Here is a 15,035-nt window from a genome sequence, read left to right as displayed (position 1 = left end):
TGTATTAAAGGAAAATAGGAGTGAAATCATTGTAATGAGTCAGGAGGCTATTGCTTTGGTCCAAACAGTAAAAGATAGTTGCTTGGAATAGGATGGTTGTGGTGGAATTTCAGGCTGATTAGGATCTGTTTCTTCTCTGAACTCTCATAAAATTTTGTTTATATCCCTGCTTTGTGCTATAATAATCCTGTACTTCAATTTTAGACTCTTTTGGTAGCAGGGAAGAAATCTTACTCATCTCTCTCTCTCTCTTTTTTTTTTTTTTTTTTTTTTTCCTTCCCTGATTGTGGGGCCCTTTCTAGAGAGCAGGTAGTCAGTGATTATTTTATTTAATTAAAGTGAGCAAAATTACCATATTCTTTTTGTGTACCTGTACTTTAACATAATGTATTTGGATAACAAAAATTCAGGACAAAAACACTTATGTTTTAAGCTTTAGATTGTATAAGCTTTTTAAAAAATTGGCTCGATTTTTTTTCCCTCTTATAATACTGCCAAGTGTGAAGTTTAAATCTACTTTTGCATTAAAGCGGTAGAAGTAAAGCTTTTTTAAAGGAGGAAAAAAATATTTTTGCTGTCTCATAATTCAAAAATAACTGAGCTAATTTAATTTATTCTTCCAAAAGTGGGGGTGTTGGGAGAGAAATGGTAGCGACAGAAAGTGGAACAAATGGAAAACAACATCTCTCCTGAGACTAATGCTGCAAAGTTTCAAATCCAAACAAATTTCTTGGGATGTTGTCAACAAATAAAGATAGAAGTTGACATGAAAATTCCTTTCACCTTTGAAGATGAGTTTCCACTGTTTGACATCAAAGGTCCTAAATTGAGATAATTTTTTTGAAAGGAAGATCATTTAGGAAAACAGTGCTTAAGACTTACGAATATATCTAATATGTCTTTGGCAAGAAAAAATTGCGAGAGCATATGTGAACATAGAAATGTAACAGAAGAGGTTGAATTTAATGATCTCAATTGGTGCTTGTTTTTTCTTCTCTACTGATTATAACTTCTCATGTTTCCTATCCCCCTTCCAATAAACCTATCATATTCAATACCGTGATTGTCCTCTACGATAAGTATCAATCACTCCTTTACCACACATGCTCAAAAACAGAAGAAAAAAAAAAAAACATGGATTCCTTAATATTTAAAAACACTCCACCTTTTTCAGCTTCAGAGGGACAAAGATAATGAAAGGATGGAATACAAGGGAAATGCTCATAAGATCTTAAACCATCTGAAGAGATCTCTGCAGAAAAAGTACTTTGTAAGGATGTGAGGTAACTCTTGGCCAAGTGGAAGAAATTGGGAGGAAGTGCTTATCTGAGATTTGTATGAGGAAATCTGGCCAGCAGAAGCTGAAATAGACCTCAAAGAGATATTGAATATTACGTTATCAAAGTAGTCTCTTCATGTCCCATCTGTCACTTTCCTATCCCCATGATAACTTACCATCTTGTGCCCACTTTGAGAACAAGTGCTCTAAGTTAAGCAAATTTCTCCTTATAAATGTAGCTACACCAGACTGTATCTCTTGTTTATTCTTCAGATACTGCTCAGCAGAGCTTTCCTGACTAAGGGCAATTTCTTTGTTATGTGCATTCTTGGAACTAAATACTTGTCCATCGGAGGATGGACCTCAAGTTTTTACATGTCCTTCCATGACCATTTGATTAAAGCCTATCCTGTTCACCAAACTGGTGGATTTTTGACTCATGCTGTGACCCTCAAGGTCTAGTAATAGGCACTTCAGAAATATTTGCCAACAGAGTTAATCAAATGAGTTTGTGACTCGAATTTCTTAGCTAACAACAATATCAGGGGTTTTAAGTTACTTCTTTTTCTATACAAAACCACCAGAAACAGAAGAAATAAAACAGAGAAATTCTATATATATTTGTCTTCATTATCTCCAGAGTTGGGCTCACAAAAAATGCAGAATAGGGAACTTGGGAGCCAGTCTTTTCAGGTGCCTGTGTAGTATACCAAAAAAGACCATACACTGGGCCACAGAACAGTTCCCAACAAATAAAAAATTTGAAATCTTACAGAGTGTATCTTCCAAGCGCAGTGGAGTCAAATTGAAATTGATAATAGATAGGAAATTTTTAAATCTCTAAATTTTTGAAACTAAACAACACATTTCTAAATAACCCATGGATCAAAGAGGAAGTCTCCAGGGAAGTTAAAAATAAAACAAAATAAAATGTGAGTCTCAAAATGGATTATGAACTTAAGGTCAAAATGTAAAACTATGGAACTCTTATATATGCACTTTTATCCAAAGTGAAAATCTTTGTAATGCAGGACTAGACAAAGAGTTGTTAGACTTGACCCTAAAAGCATGATCCCTAACAGAGAAAATTCATCAAGCGGGCCTCGTCACAGTTAAAAACTTCTGTTCTGTGAAACACTGCTTAAAGTATGAAAATATGAGCTATTAACGTAGGGAACGTATTTCCAGACCATGTGTATGACAAAGAGAAGGAATTCTCAAAACTCAACAGTAAAAAAAAAAAAACCCACAAAAAACAATCCGGTTAGAAATAGGCAAAGATATGAAGATATTTCAGCAAATTATATCTACAGATTACAAATTAGCACATAAAAAGATGGTCAGCGTATTAGCCATCGGAGCAATGCAACCAAAATGAGATACTACACATCTATCAGAATGACTAAACAAAACAACAACAATAAATGGAGACAACACTAAATTCTGGTGAAGATGTTAAAAAGGTGAGTCACTTATACATTGCTGATGGAAATGTAATGGCCAGTCTGGAAAACAGTTTGGCAATTTCTTTAAAAATTAAAAAATAAGCAAGTACCATATGACCTAGAAGTTGACGTAGACGCTGTGCCTTCTTCCAGAGAAATGAAAACTTATATTAACACAAAAACCTGTCTACAAATGTTTATAGCAGCTTTATTTGTAATATTCATGAACTGGAAAAACGCAAATATCTTTCACTTGGCAAATGGTTCAGCTGCAGTATGTGGGTACCATCGAATACTAATAAGTAATGAAAAGCAACCAGCTCTTGATAGTCAGCTGCCTAAATCAACCTCCAGAGAATTGTGCTGGGTGAAAAAGAATCAACGCAAAAAGTTTACATACTGGATTATTTCATGTATGTACCATCCTTGAAATGGCAAAATCACAGAAATGAAGAACTGATTAGTGATGGGCAGCAATTAAGGGAGCTGCGGTGGAGAGAGGGAAATGAATGTGACGATACAAGTGCAAATGAGGGATCCTGATGAAAATGTTCTGCATCTCGACTGTATCCACACCACCATCCTGGTCGGTGGCGGCCGGCGTTGTGCATTTTGCAGGGTATTGTCATTGGGGGAAGTTGAGAAGAGTACGTGAGACCGCTCGCTATTATTTCTTACTACCACATGTGACTCTATAATTATCTCAAACATTTTTTTTAAAGTTTAATTTAAAAAATTGTTATGGGTATAATCATTATTCCGTTTTAAACTAAGGTAATCAAGGCAGAAGGAGTTTAAGGAGTTTGCTCTTTGTAAGAGGAGGATTAAATGGTAGAGTTGGGATTTGAACCACCTGGGTTTTGAGACTAGAATCCTCACTTTTAACCATGAAGCTTTATGGCTTTTACTTTTTTCTGGCTGCATATGGCCCACAACTAAGCTGGCTTTTGCTTAGGATTACCCAAATTATATTCCACAATATAGTCTTGTAAGTCTCCAAGATAACTAAAATTGAATACAAACAGCAAGCATTCCTACCCATACTTCACTACAAATTATTTAATGTAAAACAGTAAAAGCCCGTATTCAACTCTCATGAGTAATTGTTATGACCATAATAAATACGTATGACAATGTATATGTGCAAAAATAGTTTTATAAACTAAGTGATTATTTTAATTAAAATTGTGTGCAGTGGCTTATAAGGATTACTCATTTATGAATGATTCAGAAAAAGCATGTTCTCCAAGAACTGCTGAGAAATCTGCAAAGTTCACACAAATCTCAATTCAGTCAAAACTCTTTCTCATTGTGAGAACTTTCTCTAGATACTCATGTTGCAACAGAACAAAGGGTGGGGGAAAAAATGTAATTGTGATGTATACATGTAAGGATAACCTGACCCCCTTGCTGTACAGTGGGAAAATAAAAAAAAAAATATATTAAAAAAAAAAACTTTCTCAATTAAAAAGCATTATTATATGAAATCTATCTCAATTCTTAGACCATTAACAGGATTTATTTTTCTATTTGTATTAAGGCAGCAGACCCACATTAAAAATATTGTGACCTAATATGGTGTAAGACTGTGTAACTTTTCTGTGAACTGAGATGTACAGATATTCTAAATATCTTAATTTTAGTCTAATATAAATGTAATTATTTGAAGTTATATCCTTAACTTCTCAAGTGCTTTTTTTTTTTTTTTACCATTTTAATCTCATAGTTATGAGAAGAAAGAATGTGATCAACTATTCGTGATGTGCAGAAACTGAGGCGAGGGAGGAAATCTAATTTCTCCATGTCCTTCTAATTAATAATCTAAGTGATTCTAAGTCTAGAATCAGTCCTATGAAAGAAAGAAAAGAAAGAATTCTTATGTATTGCCAAATAATGACAAAATAATAATCACTGACAAAATAATAATATAGTCTAAGTAAAAAGTTATCCACATATAAAGTTGATCCAGAAATTATTCATTGAAATATACAAAAATATGAGAAGTTTTGGAGTTCCAGTGCAGTGGGCCCAGGGATGTCTTTGGAGTGCTGGGGCGCAGGTTCAATCCCTGGCCCCAAATGGTGGGTTAAGGATCCAGCATTTACCACAGCTGCAGCTTAGGTTGCAACTGCAGCTCAGATTTAATCCCTGCCCCATATGCCACGGGGCAGCAAAAAAAGGAAAAAAATAAACAACATGTTCTAATCAGTGATAAACCATTTGTGGATTTAGAAGAAAGAGTATAGTGTAGAGGTTAGACACAGGTTAGTCTCGTGTATCAGGCTGTTATTCTGCTTACATTCCCAACATGATTATTTTCAATAGGCAAGTTACATAATCTTCCTCTGCCTCATCTTCCTAGAATATGAAATGGAGAAAATGCTAGGAACAACCTGTGGTTATTGTGAAAAGGAAATGAGGTACTTTATATAAAATAACTAGTGTCATCACTAAAAGAAGTCCAGTTAACTTTTACTCAGGAAAGGGCTGATGGGAGACATTTTCATATATTGAGGTATGGGGATGTCATTCTGCCTTACACATGATTTAATGTAAACATCATGCTAACTAGGACAGCCCGTTTTGTGGCCTAATAAGCATATATTGTGCATCTGCTTTAACCACTAAAGAAAACATTGTCCAGGAGTTCCTGTCGTGGCACAGTGGTTAGCGAATCTGACTAGGAACCATGAGGTTGCAGGTTCGATCCCTGGCCTTGCTCAGTGGGTTAAGGAGCCGGTGTTGCTGTGAGCTGTGGTGTAGGTCGCAGACGTGGCTTGGATCCTGCATTGCTGTGGCTCTGGCGTTGGCCGGTAGCTACAGCTCCGATTCAACCCTAGCCTGGGAACCTCCATATGCCGCAGCAGCAGCCCTAGAAAAGGCAAAAGGACAAAAAAAAAAAAAAAAAGAAAGTAAGGAATGTTTGTTTCGAAGACCGAAATAAGTATCTCCTGGGATGTAAGTACTAGAATTCTTTCCATGATAAGGCTCCTTTCCCAGGTGCCCAGGTGGACAGCCATGCTGACTCTCTCTGTACATGCTCATCAGCCTTTTTTTAAACCTTGAAGGAATATACCCCTGCCCTGTTTGAGCATCTTTGTTCTGACAAGAAATAAAACAGTGCTGGAAACCACACTTCTTGGGAACAGTTCCTCAGCGCTATGGGAGAAGCTGTCTCTGAAGTCCTCACTTTGGCTAAATTCTCTTCTGTTCTTCTTATCGATTGGATATTGGTCATTTCCATCGAGAGGGTCACACCACACGTGGGTATGGAGATTCAGAGATTAAAACTGCACTGTCTCCTATCTTGAGAAGCTTATGAGTCCCTAATAGAAACGATCATATATGTAAGTGATCTTAGGCAATGTGGCAGTTACATTCAAATAGGTCCAAAGGATGATGAGATAGGATATAATTAACTCAGAAATCAAAGAAGAAAAACTACAAGGAAAAAAATACATAGCAGAAGGTATTTTTTTGCCCCTTTATTCACATTAGGCATGCTTGCAAGCGAGGCCATCACATTGTCAACTAAAATCATTATTATATATTATGTGCATTATAAATATTTTATATTTTGCATTATGTACATAAATGCATACCACAATATGCATTACAAAATATATGTAATGATTACTTTACCTGACCCAGCTGTTTAGTTAGAAATCAAACCAAGTAAACTTTGATATGACCACAAAAGTAATCGGGGTCTTTCCTATTGGGGTCATCTCTGACATATTTATCACACTTAGAAAATGAATAATATCCCCTAATGTTAAAAGCACTGATGTTAATTGCAGAGTTTGTATTAGAAAATTATCCATCTTTCATCTTATCTCTATATGGTATAATTAATAAGAATTAGTCCGTGAAATGGAGTTTCTGTCATGGCTCAGTAGTAACGAACCCGACTAGTATCCTTGAGGATGTGGGTTTGATCCCTGGCCTCATTCAGTGGGTTAAAGATCTGGTGTTGCCATGAGCTATGGTGTAGGTTGCAGATGAGGTTCAGATCTGGTGTTGGGGTGGCTGAGGTGTAGGCCGGCAGCTCCAGCTCCAGTTTGACCCCTAGCCTGGAAACTTTCATATGCCGTGAGTGTGGCCCTAAAAAGGCAAAAAAAAAAAAAAAAGAATTAGTCCATGAAAGCAGAAATTTCATTGTCTTAATTTTTTTCAACTTGACTCATTACCTAGCGTTAGACCTAATATAGTAATAAATGTATGAGAACATTTTCTACTGAATGCTTTAAGTAGCATTTTCCTTGAGATATGTTTATATTTGTCTCTGTAAAATTTAATTTCTGAATATGTGAAAAGAGCTTTATTGCAAGGCATTCTCATCCATAAACTTGTTCCATGGAAATTACTCCATTCCTTACAGTGAAAGGAATATGATGCCTTTTTCCATTCACTCTTGTGCTGAATAGGTTTTAATATTTTCCCTCTTCATTTTCACACATCAATTGCCATATAACAACTATATTGTATGATAACTTAAATGACTATATAAGAAAAAATTATGGGGCTTGAGACAGAATAGTCTTATGATGCAATAACTTTTTGTGTAGAAGAAAAGATTTAAAATTGGCTCTGACTCAATGCATGAAAAAATGAATATAATATTTTATGAAATTACAACACAGTAAACAAAGTGACAAGGCAAAAAATTAAAAATATCCTTTTAAATAGAAATGGATATTGAAATTAAAAAATATATATCCTTTTAACTAATAAACCAGTCAACCATAAAAAGATAAAGGTGCAAAGTAAAGAGAGAGATCGAAGCTCTGTGACCTCTCCCCATACCTGGCCCTCTGCTTCTCTTCCATTTGGCTCTCCGTGAGCTGTATCTTTTGATCATAAACTGGTGGTCTACTTAAAGTGGCAAAATAAATTCAAATGTTTGGTCTCGGCTCCTCCTCCACCACTATTGACCAAATTAAGGTGTGTCTCATTGGCTCTCTTGTGGTGGATATATCAGGGTTATAGATTCTTATACTCAAGGGGTAAAGAAGCTCTCTTCTTCCAGAACTACTAAAGTGAAATATGTTCCTATAAATGCCAAATTCTAGGAATATATTTTTAAATCTCCGTGTGGGATGTAAGTAGAAAAATTTTTCTCAGCCAATGTGGGGTTTCTTCTTGTACCCCTCAATAAAAGATATGTCAAGTGAAGATGACAAACCAGGATACCACATGGTACATCATCATAATGCAGTACTTTTGCCACATTACATTTTGCAAAAGGTTGCAGATGAGTCATAGCACAAAGTTCTGCAAGAGCTGCCGCATCTCTCTATTGCACCTTCATTCTTTTCAGCAAGCCTCCTCTTACTGGAGCCCTGGCATTTTCTTCAAAAGAACTGCCGATTGTTTTAGTGTTTCTAAGATGTACAGAAATGACTCTGAAGTTTCAGACCGAAAAGCCAGTAAGTCACCTCCTGAATTGCCTTCCTCCCAGCAAAGCTTCCTGATTTTCTCAACAGGATTGCTCCTGAGAAAGCCCTCCCAATACTGAATGTATTGCAAAGAGGACATTTTTGTGTTGGTTACAGGACATTATTTGGTTCTCGGCCATGGCAAACTATGATCTGTAAGGGAAAGGATACTGCAGTTCCTTTGGCACTAATGAGTTAATGCCCCAATTTTAAAAAATGAATCATCCACGTTTAAAAACTTAACCCTCATTTGTCTTAAAAAACAAAAGCAGAAGTTTTTGCTAAAGAAGAAATAATCAATGATAAGTATGTAATAAATTCAGCCTCGAGCTAAAAGATGGTCCCAAGGGAGTTCCTTCTTGACACGGTGGGTTAAGTTTCCGGTATTGTCACTGCTGTGGCTCTGGTTGCAGCTGTGGCTTGGGTTAGATCCCTGTCCCAGGAACTTCTGCATGCCATGGGTGCAGCCAAATAAATAAATAAATAAATAAATAAATAAATAAATAAGTAAAGAGACAATCCCCAAAGCTCTGGGATCATTGGTATTGCGTGAGGAGGTGTGGGTGTTAGACATTAGGGGTGCTTATTCACTCCACAACAGCCTGCTGCACAAACCGTAATCATTCCTGAGGACAACGCTGCTTCACAGTGAGGCAAGTTATTATCCTTGAAAGTGACCAAGAATGAGGGGCTGAATGCGGAGAGGGAGAGTGGGAGCAAAGAGTCAGTTGTTCCTCTGTTTACATGAAAATGTTTTAGAGCACACTACTTCTTCAAGGCAAATAAGAAAAAAAAAAAAAGTCACTTTTTAGTAATGTGCTGCCAAGATCTTTTCTTTATTCTTTTTGCTTAAAGAAACTATCCAGATTGATAATCAAGTTTGAAATATTGTAAAAGCCAAATATGAAATCAGATGATTCTCTTTTAACCAAAAGTTCCTATATTGTATACGCTTACAAATGTTATGTTAATTGTTCTCCTTCACTGTAAAAATAAATATCACTTGATATCAGTAGAGACATGCTCACTTTAAATTCATAGTACGAGCATCTTCTTTCAATTTCATTCTTTAGAATTAATTTTGCTCCATTTTAACACCTAAGACTATACTACAGAGTACTGGCTTTCTAATTTTTCATATGTTTGTAATATTTAATGTTCTTTGATTTTAAAAATATTCCTTAAAGAAAATATGATACTATAGGTATGCAATAGTTAGGTTCATAAATGTATATGTACTTTATTTATATGCATGAGATATATATGTGTGAAACACACACACATGACTCTTGGCCACACCTGAGATATTTGAGTTTTTTCTCAATATAAACTTTATTATGTATTTTAGAAATGTGATGAATAGAGTTTGAAGAGTGAAGATTTAAAAAGATAAAATACATTATATCCCACAGCTAAGCAGTAATTCAAAGACTTTTCTTGCTAAGATAATATAATTGTACAATAAGATTATTTTTGTACTTAAAAAATAGTAAAATCATAGATGTTATGCTTGCAAATAGGTCTACAGTTAAGCACATTCAGATTGATACATGAAGATGCTTTGAAGAGGAGTTCCCTTCGTGGCTCAGCGGTTAACGACCCCAACTAGCATCCATGAGGACTTGGGTTTGATCCCTGGCTTCTCTCAGTGGGTTAAGGATCTGGCATTGTCATGAGCTGTGATGTAGGTCGCAGACGCTGCTCAGATCCAGCATTGCTGTGGCTCTGGTACAGGCCAGCGGCTACAGCTCTGATTGGACCCCTAGCCTGGGAACCTCCATGTGCTGCAAGTGCGGGCCTAAAAAGACAAAAAAAAAAAAAAAAAAGAGAGAAAGAAAGAAAGAAAGAAAAACTGGTTTTTTTTTAGTGTGTGAAATTTTAAGTTGGATATTTTAGGTCCTTTGGTTCCTGAGGTATTTTTTTGTTTCTGTTTTTTAGGGCTGCACCTGTGACATATATGGAAGTTCCCAGGCTAGGGGTTGAATCAGAGCTGCAGCTGCTGACCTACGCCACAGCCACAGCAATATGGGATCCGAGCCATGTCTGCAGCCCACACCACAGCTCACGGCAATGCCAGTTCTGTAACCCACTGAGTGAGGCCAGGGATCAAACCCACATCCTCATGGATACTAGTCAGGTTCATTACCGCTGAGCCACAGCGGGAACTCCCTGGTTCCTGAATTTTAGAAATGCCTCAGAAATTGGTACTCAACCCCATGAAAGATGAAGCAGACAGACCTACCTAAGCTGAATTCAAACTCTGCCATTTAGTAGCTGTGCTTTTAATTCAGGTATTTCCAGTCTCTGAAACTATTTTCCTAATTGTAAAATACTACCTAATTCTAAGGTTATTCAAAGGATTAGAAGAGACAAAATATGCCAAATGCTTTGTTTTAACAAAGGTGTGGTTGGTTTACAATATTCCAGGTATAAAGTGATTCAGTGAAATATATAAATACCTATATATAATTTTTGAGATTCTTTTCCATCATAGGTTATTATAAGATACTGAATATAGTTCCTTGTGCTTTTCAGTAGGTCCTTGTTGTTTATCTGTTTTATACATAGTAGCATACATGTATTAATCCCAAATTCCCAGTTTATCTCTCCCCATTTTCCTCTTTGGTAACCATAAGTTTATTTTCCATGTCTATGAGTCTATATCTGTTTTGTAAATAAGTTCATTTGTGTCCTTTTTTTAGATAGCACATATAAGTGATATCATATGATATTTGTATTTCTCTGTCTTACTGCGCTTTGTATGGTAATTTCTAGGTCCACCCATGTTGCTGCAAATGGCATGATTTCATTCCTTTCATGGCTGAGTAATAGTCCATTGTATATGTGAATATATGTGGTTGGTGTGTGTATATATATATGTGTGTGCTATGTCTTCTTTATACATTCATCTGTCAGTGGACACTTAGGTTGTCTCCATGTCTTGTATATTATAAATGGTGCTGCATGAACACTGGGGTACATGTATCTTTTCAAATTAGTGTTTTCGTCTTTTCCAGAAATTGGACTGCTGGATCATATGGTGACTCTATTTTTAGTTTTTTAGTGAACCTCCAAACTATTCTCCACAATGGCTAAATTACTACATTCCCACCAACACGGTAGGAGGGTTCCCTTTTCTCCACACCCTCTCTAGCATTTATTATTTGTGGCCTTTTTGGTGATGGCCATTCTGACTAGTATAAGGTGGTATTTCATTGTAGTTTTGATTTGAACTTCTTTAACTGTCAGTGATGTTGAGCGTATGTACCTGTGCCTGTTAGCTATCTGTATATCTTTGTTGGAGAAATGCCTATTTAGGTCTTCTGTTCACTTTTTGATTGGGTTATTTTTTTGTTTTGATATTGAGTTGTGTAAGCAGTTTGCATATTTGGGAAACTAAGCTCTTGGCAGTTGCATCATTTGCAAAATGCTATCTGAGGTTGCACAGAAGATTTTACATGATAAGAACTTGTGTATGGTGTCACACTATTATTATTGTTATTATTACTATAATTATTATTAATAAGAATGAGTACGGCAATAAGATGATTTGTTACAAAGAAGAAGGAGGAAGATGGAGGGGCTGGGGAAGGGAGTGCAGGATGACTATTCTTGTAAAGAAATAGTGTATTTGGAAGAATTGAATTCATTGGATAGTTTCTAACCCCATTTCACTTTGCATTTTTGGTCACAGCCTCTATGATTTTGTTTTGTTCATGGACTAAGATTTATTCTCAAAAGACTCTATGGTGAGGAAGATATAAAGTCAAATGATTAATAGGACATTCAAAAATTGTTTGCAGTCTTAGGCACTCAAACAAGAGAAATATGGAATCTGACTAGAAATATAATGTACTATATTCATTAGTAAATTCAAATGTTAAGTGTACGCATACAGAATAAATTATAATTATCAGCTTCTAGAATGAAGCAACTATTTGGTTGTAGAATGATTCTGCCAAAGTCATACAAAAGATGAAAAGGCTCAGTTATCTCCCTGCTACTATATCCCTTTAGCAATAATAACCTGCTTTTCAGTACATGAAGTAGAATTGATTTCTGAATATCTCTACCTCATAGATCAGCAGCATCCAAAAAAAGAACAGTGTTGCAGGCTCATTTCATTAAAATAGGAAACCAGCTCTCCAAAAACTTGAAATCCTTTAAGCCAGGGATTTGTCTACAATCCACCCCCTGCTCCTATATCACTTTGATAATCAACTGAAATTCAAAAATTAAATTAAGAGGGAAGACTCCAGTCTAAACTGAGCAATAAAATATGTGAGAATCATAAAGGTTTTCCAATGAGATAGTGTTTTACCTTGAAATTGTTCCTTAGATATGTATTAAAAGCAAAACCTTAACTTTCAGAGGACCATCAAGTTTAGGGGAAAGGAATAAATTCCAGGGCTTGAGTCCATAACCTAAAGGTCAAATTTGCATGCAGTGGACATGTGCAACACTGCCTCTCACTGAAATACTTATGCAGAGATTAACCTGGTAGTGATTTTCTAAAGATAAAATTATATTTAAGTGCATTACTTCAATAATAGTGCTAATAGATGGCTAATTCATGAGTTCTGCAGACACTAGCTATGTTACAAGATGAAAATTTGCAAGTGAATGATGCTTTTAAGGGTTTAGTAAATTTTCATTTCTTTGAATTTGTTGAATGCCTGTGAAAATATTATTTTCTAAGTTTATTACCTTTTCTTCCAGCTATAATTTATATCAGATACTTTAATAATAATTTTTTAACTCAGGTGCAATGAAATATTATGTCAGAATAAGAAAAGCACAAATTAAGTTATCAATGGACAACAATTTTGCTCTATTTGTTTTGTTGTCTGCATATAGGCAAACAAAAATTGGAAAGAGAAAAATATTAAAAGTTATGTCAAAACTGCCTATTGATTTGCTGCTTCCAAATATTCGTCCTCTGTCCAGAGTCTCCTGAGTTCAAGATCCTAGTACTTAATTGTTATCTTCTTGAATCTCCATTTAGAGGTCACACAGGAAAAACACAAATTATTTAAAAAGTTCTTCTCCATCAGCCAAGAGGGCTTCTTCCTTGGGTGAAATAGATTAAATGGAAATCATTGATAGCCTGCTGTCAAACACGTGAGATACCCATAGTTACCATCCAAGGTTTCAAGGGGAAGATTTTCCCTATCTGGGCGTTTATTCTCAATCTTGAGTCCGTGGACAGTCTTGGCAAAAGATCAATAGCAATGGGTTTCTTATTCTAGGAGTTGGATATTTGGGGATCCAGTATTATTTGGGATTTGCTCTTGTAGGAGAAAGGAGCTCCGAGTGGTAGATTTGACTTCAAAGTATGATCTAATGCAGAAAGCCCTCCGCTACATCCTCCCTCCCCTCTGTCTGGGTCTCAGTGTTCCTTTGACTACTCCCACACTGCCTGACTCCAGTTTCTGTCCATCAGACACAGCGGTCTTTTTTTGGAAACTTCTCTCCTAAGAAAATACCGTACTTGGAAGCTGATTTTTCCACATAAGTGAAAGCTTATTTCTCATTGACTTATTTGCACCTTAGAACCAGTCTAGGGCATGAAAATCAGTGCACGAATGGCTCAACCATTTGTTGAGCATAGACATAGAGCAACAAGATAATTTAATGTAAAAATATGTTTCTCTAGTGAAATCATGCTGTTTAATTGGAGTCCGCAAAGTATTTGGGCAAAAATACTATCCGAATAACAGATATTGTCATGACCGACCTGTACTGGAAGCATATTTTTCTTCTTTATGTATCTCTGAATTTCCAAAAGAAACACATTCTCATTTTGAAAAACTTATTTATTTCAAACTTTTTAAACTTCTCTCTTATCTCTTTTAACATTCTTATCTCTTTGAATCCTCCCTCTACTCTCCATTTTAAACAGACCCCTAGCTTCTTAAATCTTTAAGGCCGTGGAAGAATTACAGTGACTGCGTTAAAAAGATACTCAATCATGCAAACCAATTAGAGATACTGGCCGTCTCTGTGCAAACTTACCTTACACAGAGCAGGGTATATGTAAGAGATTAATTTCTTGGATGATGATAGCGGAAGACAGAGTTTGGGCTTGAACAGTTGGAGGACCAAATTTTTCCTGATTCTGGGGGGAAAAAGTCTCATGGAAGTCCAGAAGTTAATGTTCTTGCTTTGTCGAGTGATCTGGAGACCTAGAAATTGTGGATGATAGTTCATAACTCATGTTTAGGAAAGAGAGGTAATAGGAGTACCTACTTTCTGCTTTGGAAATATAGGTCTCTTTCTTTACCTCTGTGAGCTATCCATAAAACACGTTCCTGTCTATATCTTGATGTCTTCTTGCCACCTAAAATGGACTACCCCTCTTATCCACCTTCCATGTATAGTTTCAGATACAGTGATGGTTCTAAGTTGGGGGTGATTTGGCATACCCCTTCTCCCAAGGGGCATTTTCATTGTGGCATTCAGGGATGCTGCTTGTATCTAGTGGGGATAAGGCCCAGAGATGCTATCAAACATGCTAAAGTGCACAGGACAACCCTCCCTGTTTCCAACAAAGAATCATCTGGCTCAAAATGTCAACTGAAATTGAGAAACTGTGATAGAGTGTTATTAAATGTTTATGTGCCATTTGTTATTTGCTAGACTATGTGCTTTCCAATTCATTTTCTTATTTTAAACCAGTGACAGATCAGAGATATCAGTTTTGTCTTCATTTTACAGATTTGGAAACTGAGCTTGCAGTGATGTTCAGAGTTGCCCAGCATTCTCTGACAACTCAGAGTGAGTACTAGTTTCGAAGTCTTTCAATTCTAAGCTGAGTTGTCTTTCCTCTTTCTCAGTCTATGAGTTTCTTCTGGAATGTTGTGTTCCCATGTG

General features: G+C 36.2%; 1 protein-coding gene across 13 annotated transcripts in view; it reads left to right on the top strand.

Annotated features, from left to right (window-relative positions):
• LOC146403580 (uncharacterized) overlaps nucleotides 1-15,035 on the top strand; it is a 688,950-nt gene that overhangs the window by 209,120 nt on the left and 464,795 nt on the right. For 9 of the 13 annotated variants that reach the window (XR_014804413.1, XR_014804412.1, XR_014804414.1 and 6 more), the window contains exon 3: nucleotides 14,880-14,939. The exons of the other annotated variants lie outside the window; for them this stretch is intronic. The gene's annotated coding sequence lies outside the window, so the exon portion shown is untranslated. The remainder of the gene's footprint in view (nucleotides 1-14,879; nucleotides 14,940-15,035) is intronic. 13 annotated transcript variants of the gene reach the window in all.

Source organism: Sus scrofa, chromosome 5 (assembly GCF_054392235.1).
Source record: "Sus scrofa isolate SSC_HxYL_T2T_F1_AM1 chromosome 5, Sscrofa_HxYL_maternal_Yorkshire_Landrace_v2.0, whole genome shotgun sequence".
NCBI lineage: Eukaryota > Metazoa > Chordata > Mammalia > Artiodactyla > Suidae > Sus > Sus scrofa.
The sequence above is the reverse complement of the archived record's forward strand: the minus strand, read 5'-3'. Positions and strand labels throughout refer to the sequence as shown.